The sequence below is a fragment of the Pteropus vampyrus genome, unplaced genomic scaffold, assembly GCF_000151845.1.
Source record: "Pteropus vampyrus isolate Shadow unplaced genomic scaffold, Pvam_2.0 Scaffold110, whole genome shotgun sequence".
NCBI classification, from domain to species: domain Eukaryota; kingdom Metazoa; phylum Chordata; class Mammalia; order Chiroptera; family Pteropodidae; genus Pteropus; species Pteropus vampyrus.
Window position 1 is genome coordinate 5,056,556 of NW_011888891.1, and position 6,943 is coordinate 5,063,498.

The following is a 6,943-nucleotide window of genomic DNA, read 5'->3' on the forward strand; positions in this document are numbered from 1 at the left end:
CCTTTCTTCTGACTCTGTTCCCATTAAATTATTTTCCTTATTTATATACCAAATGTCTTGGGTTCTTTCTTACCCCTATTCAAAATTGGATCCAAGATCGATCTGTAATAGTTTAGCATGAATATATGAGTTCATATTTTCATGGGTACGAAATTTATTTAAACTATAGAATTAAAAGCATTGATTTCCTGCTAAAATACTTTAAGGGGCAGGGATTGACAAACTATAGCCTATGTTTTTGTAAATAAAGTTTTATTTGAATACATATTTGCTCATTTGTTTACCTGTTATCTATAACAGGGATCCACAACCTCCCCCACTGTGGTGTCCTGTTAGGAACTGGGTTGCACAGCAGGAGGTGAGCGGCAGGCGGCAGGTGAGCCACCTAAGCTTTCTCTGCATTTATAGCCACTCCCCAGTGCTAGCATCACCGCCTCAGCTCCACCTTAGATTATCAGGCATTAGATTCTCATAGGAGCACCAGTTTCTGGTGCCAAAAAGGTTGAGGACCGCCGATCTATGACTACCTTCACGCTACAACAAAGTAGTTGCAACAAAGACCATAAGGCCCACAAAACCTAACAAGTTTACTTATCTGGTCTTTTACAGAAAAAATTTGCCAACCCCTGCTTTAAGGTAGCTCTTATACATTCAGACATTTATAGTCATATGCCAGATACTCTTGGGTTTGATGTGTAAGATACTGAGGTCACACGCTAATGGGAATATAGTTGTGCCCTGTTGTACATCATTAAGTGTCAAGTCCTCTTGTGTGTATAAACTGGAGTTAATATTCAGTGCAACAGCATTGAACCTATCTTTGTTTTTCTATTTTAAACATATGAATTTTTGATGTTTTCATTTATCAAGACATCTTACATTTTGATAAATGTAAAATGAAGACATTGGACTGCATTTAGCTTTCTTAACTTTCAGCACTTAAAATTAAACACTGCTAATGGTAATGTATTGTTTTTCTACCCACCTTAGATTAACCATATAAGACGGCCTTTCTTTTAAATTTATAAAATTCTTTTAGAATAAAGTGTAAATTCGATATAAAACTTTTTTTTTAGTATTGCTATTCTGCTTTAAGTTCTAGAAATTGCTTTGCATTTTCAGTAACGTATATTTTCTCAAAAATGTTGAATATTTCATTTCCTTGAAAATATCCTTGAACAAAAATCAGTTTCAGCATAAGCAAGTACTTAATTTCTTATTTAGAACCGCATATCACCTTTATAGGAAATCCATTTACAGAGATGATTATACCAGTATTAATGTGCACTTACAACATCTTTAGAGGTAGTCTTTGACCTGAAAATAACAGCAGAAAGAACTTTAACTTCTTGAAAAGCTCTAGGAATTGTTTAGAATGAGCTTGTCTAGAATGATGTCAGAAAAAAAGGCCCAATAGAATAGCCAAAAGAGCCCAGGGCTAGGATTTAGGAGAACCTATGACTTTGTTAACTAGCCCTATTACTTTGGACAGGTCACTTATCTGAATCTTAATTTCATTATTAGAAGAATGAGGGATCGCGATACTTACCTTGGGCAGAGAGAGGAAGGGTTGTTATTATGAAAATTAAATAATATAGGTAAAGTAGCCAAAGAGTGAGCCTTCTACAAATCCTCTATCTATTACCCTTGTCCTTGTTTTTGGCCTTATTTATTTAAGAAATGGAGCTCAAAATTCTTGTCCTGTTTATTTCACTTGGGGAATGATATTATATAGGTAAAAGTACATTATTATAGCTCTTAAATTCAGTGTTGACACTGAGCTAAAAATATAATAAGCATAGTTCTAAGTTTAAGATTTTAAGCATGTGGGTCTGTGACCTTAGGGAAAAAAATACATCTTTACACATTTTCTCTCATTACAGATGTGGGCAGCAGTAGCAATTAGTAGCAGAGACTATTTTCAGTAGACATTGCAGATATTTTCATAATCCATTACTGTTGTAAATATCTTAAAATGACATATTCATCATTACTTAGTTTAATTATTAGATCCATTAGTAGATATTGTTATTTAAAGATTAATAAAGAAGCACATATGTTACTATGTCACAAATTTGTGCTTTTTATATTTTGATAATTTTATTCCAGTATAATTGGTTTTTAATTTTATGTATTTTGTGCATTTTAAAAATACTTTTCTAGGAAGAGGTTCATAGGCTTCACCAGAGCGGCCCATGGAAGGAGAGGGGGAAGATTAAGAACTTTTTTTTATAGATGCTATTATTGTGTTGATTTAACTGTCAGAATTACCTTATTAATTCAGATTATAGTTCTGTTTGTTACACTGCTTCCCAATCCCCCAGTAAATTGGCAGAGGAATTCTTTTGTAATTTTTTAGTCTGTGGAGAGAAAAAATATTACAGTCATGGGGAAAAGAATATCTTAAGAGTAAACTTAGGCAGCTTGGTATAAATTATTGAACTTCATTGTGGGCCCAGTATGGACTAGACTTGACATCTGTTTTACCACCTGACAGGCGGGAAGAGTCTGTTGTCCTGCTGACTCAATAGAACTCAAGGTGTTAAGCATGAGGCTGTTTTAGAATAATCCTTAGAGTTTAAAGGACAAAGAAGAGAATGTTTTGTACAAATGTTTTGTCTCTAAAAGGTAGCACTGTGTTTGAATACATACTCATATATGAAATTTTCTGGAAATGGGAGATATATATGCCGGCAGCATCTTGTAACATTAATTGTTGGATACTTTGCTGCTGTGATTGCATTTCATTTCTTCTTGGGAAGTTAGTATGGAAAAGAGATAAGGTAAGTCCACTTTTAAGAAATTTAGCAAGAGTAAGGAGGAGGAAGTAAATTTTTTCCTCAATAATTAGGTATTATGAGAGCAGAGGGAAGAAGAGTTGATTTTTATTACATATCTTTGATATACAGTGATTTAGGTGATTATATATTATCATTTTTTTAGAGAGGAGAGAGGAAGACACAGAAAGACTTAGTTATCAAGATGAAGCAGAGGTGGAAGGAACCCGAGGTGTGGCTTTTCATGTGACATTTTACTTGTTTATTCTGCTGCTAACAGATGCCAGTTTCTAGAAAAAAATATACTAATACAATCATGGTCTAGAAATGTACAACTGAGGTTAAATAATATTATGATATAAATATTTTTCAATAATCACTTAATTGGCTAAAAACTTGGGTTTATTTACATTTATACATAGCCACATCCTAAAAAATTTAAGGCAGAATTCTTATGTATGTCATATAAGCTAGTAAACTGATACATAAACAGTTTAGTGAAATATGTTTTTAAATTCTCATCTGATTTTTAAAATTAAGAACTTAACAAAAATAAGATCCTTAGTAGAATTAAGTTCTCAGTTTTGTATATCCAAATATTATTGTAAGAAATCCTGTGTTTTCACCTGGTTATAATGGGTGGTACATATTCTGCCTTTTCACTTATGCTTATGTAAATGTTGACACAGTTTGTCATAACAAAGAAATGTAGTTCATTGTGTGACATGGTTTCAACATTGTTTTAATTGTGTTTTTAGTCATCAGCTGTTATAAGGAGTGTAGCTGAGAATATGTTGGTACAGGTTACCTTCTTTTGTAGTTATTTCTTTGCCATAGATTCTAGAGGCAGAATTTCCTATTCAGAAAAGCTTTGTAGCTTTTGTTATATATTGACAACTTACTTTGTAGAAATGTGGAGCCAATTTATGGTGTTACTAGCAGTAATTATCTACTTGTTTCCCGAAACAGTCTCAGTACTGGTATGTGTAATTAATAATTATTTTGCTAGTTTAATGAGTATATATAATCAGTAATAGCTTAAAGCTATTTTGGTTTTTAGTTTTAATCAGCACAGTTGTGCTTACCTTTTTTTTTTTTTTTACATAGTATTTGTTGGTAAACAGTTTCTCATTTAACCATATATTGAGTGGGATCTAAGTGATACCTTTATATATTTATTTCTTACTTTCCATGGTAATTTTTGTTAATGTGGCTATTGCGTATTTTTCTATTATATTAGTTTAATTTTGCTGATTAGTCTACCTATGAAGGGGTTTTAAGTAAAGTATATTAGTCTGTTTTCATCATAACCTATACGTCTTCCTTAGTCATATTTTTCCTCCAAAACGAGATTTATTTTTCTCTTTTTGAAAAAAGATTAACCCACTGAGATTTTATTAAATGTTATGGTGAAATTATAGATCTAACTTCACTTTATATACATATCATAATTTTGTTCTTTCATTTTAGGGAATTTGTTTTTCTTATTACAGAAACCCTACATTTTTATTTTAGAATTTTATAGATTAATTCTAATTCCTTAGACACTCAATATTTTGGAATATAATCATTCTGATCTTTTTCTCTTTCATAGTTTTCAAAAAGAAATGTGATACTACTATATGTATAGTTTTATAATCTGCCTTAGTAGTTTGTGAATATTTTGCCATGTCATTTAATATTTTTCTCTAATATTTTGATTGTGGTCTAGCAGAGCCTTCAGATATACCATGATTCACTTAACTAACCTCTCAGCATTACATATACTTTTGTAAATAGCACTATAGAATCTTTGTAATTATAGCATTTATACATTTGTTGTTGTTTTCTTTAGGTAAATATCTACAAATGAAATTATTTTTCATTTTTTTAATATCAAAAGGAGGAAGACAGGTTGGTATATGGCAGAGATCTGGACTCTAGGTGTCAAAAGACCATTTGGTCATTCATTACCCTTATGACTTAGGACAAATCACTTTTATGTAGTGGGCCTTGTTTCTTCAACTGTAAAGTACCTGTAATGTGACCTGTCTTGTTTGTCTCCTAAGTGTTTTATTAGTAGAAAATTAAATGATATATAACAATATGCAATTATGAGGTATTTTATAAATACAAGGCATTGTTAAGTAATCATTTTGTTCAGTTGGTAAATAAGGAGGTAGAGCCTTATTCTCAGATAATTTATAAATAACTGCAATAAAACAATGAAGACTAAATTTGCTTTTAAGAGAGAATATTGGTCTGAAAATACACATTGTTAGAAGTCAATCGTATCTTTATTTGCTAAGGCTTCTACGTTTCACAGTTCATTTAGATCAGTTAAGCTTGTTGGGGATTTTTAAAACTGAATTAGATAGTGTAAAAACTGGTTTTGTGTGTACTGATCTATGATATATCCTTTTATGTCAGCAGAGTTCTCTTACTCTAAAACTTTCATAATGGATTATTTTGCTTGAAAAGTCCTTTTCTATAGAGTATAACTTGAAGTAACTCTAATATTGAAAACTTGGATAAATGATCTCTTAAAGGAAAAAGATAAAACCCTATCTTTATTTAGTTTTAGTATTTCATTAATACATAACTTCAGAAATTCTGCAGACCCACATATTTAATATTTATTTACCTGCCTAGCTGGCCCTGTGTTTGTTAAATGCTTTTTCTTTAATTTGAGGGTTTTAACTTCGTTTATAGCCTGGCATATAATTAATTAATGCTCAGTTTCTTTTCTTTCTTCTTCTTTACTGATAAGAGATTAGACATGATCAGTACATGGCTCTTACATCTCAGCTAACTTATCTAGTGTGTAGCTGTGGAGTTTGATATAATAAAATGCTAAAGAAATGTAAAAAGTTGTTTAGGACAACTAAAATTCCTTGTACTCTGGTAGGAGCAAACCTAAAATAATCTTTGTAGGGATACATACATAACTCAGGGCTTGTAAGATTCCCGCATTGGGGAATGGATAAGGGACGTGAGCTTTCTGTCCAGAATTACAAACTCTATAAAGAAATAAGTCACAATGAACTGAAAATAGTAGAATAATAATATAGTGACATAAAATAAACATAGGGATAAAAGGATTTAAAACGTTATAAAATAGTATAGCATTATTAAAAAACATTCTTTAAAAAGCCAAAAAGGAATTACTGGAAATAAGAATATATAACCACTGAAATTTTAAACCCGTGGACAAAACAACTGGAGAGAATTAGTGTGATTGGAGGAATGTTGCACAGAGATAAAGAGATGGAAAATATAAAAAAGTAGTCATGGATTAGAGAATAAGATATCCAGTATATATCTAGTAAGAATTGCTGGATAAAAAGAGAGACCGGGAGGCAACAGGTGATAATTTTCCAGAATTTAAGAACAAGGAATCTTACAAAATCCTGAACAAAGATAAATAAAAGCAAATCTTAAGAATACCCTACCTCCTATAAAAAATTATTAAAGCAGAGAGGACAGGCATATTACCTCAGAGGAATGAGTTAGATTGAGAGCCCACTTCTCATCAGCAGTAACATCTCAGAAAAAAAATATCTTTCAAATGCTGAGAGAATTATCAATTTAGAGTTCTATATGCAATTAAATTATTAATGAAAAAAGGAAGTATTCACTGGAAAGATATAACTATTATAAACCTATGCTCACCTGCAAGCATATAAATTGAAAAATGGCAGTTTACAAGAAGACATTATACTTGGAGAAATTTAATACATTTTTTCTCAAATTGATTAAGTAGACTTTAAATAATACTAGAAAGACTATAAACAAAACATTAAATACTTGGTCTAGTTTGATATAACTTAGCAAATGCAGAAAATACATTTTTTTATTTATATCTGGAACAGTAAAAAAAACCCAACTGATCAAATATTAAACATAAAGGAACTCGTAATGAATTCTTTACTATAGTAGAGCTTAGAAATAAATACTAAAAAGACAGCACTTGCCCACAGGCCTCTTAACCATTCCATTTTGAAACTTAAAAAAAAATTTCTTAATATTGATTAGAAATCGTTATTGGAAAATGAAACATCTAGGGCTAAACAACAATGAAAAAACTACATATGAAAACCTGTGTGGGAAACCACTAAAGTGATACTTGGAAAAATACTATGGTTTCAAATAGATGATATCTTTCTCAAAAGATATTCCCTAGGAAT

The 6,943-nt window shown here is 31.1% G+C and overlaps 1 protein-coding gene across 1 annotated transcript in view; it reads left to right on the top strand.

Moving 5' to 3' along the window:
- The first annotated feature begins 356 nt into the window (after nt 1-356).
- The window catches only part of RDX (radixin), a 58,151-nt gene continuing 51,564 nt past the window's right edge, over nt 357-6,943 (top strand). The window contains exon 1 of the mRNA XM_011365420.2: nt 357-376. The gene's annotated coding sequence lies outside the window, so the exon portion shown is untranslated. The remainder of the gene's footprint in view (nt 377-6,943) is intronic.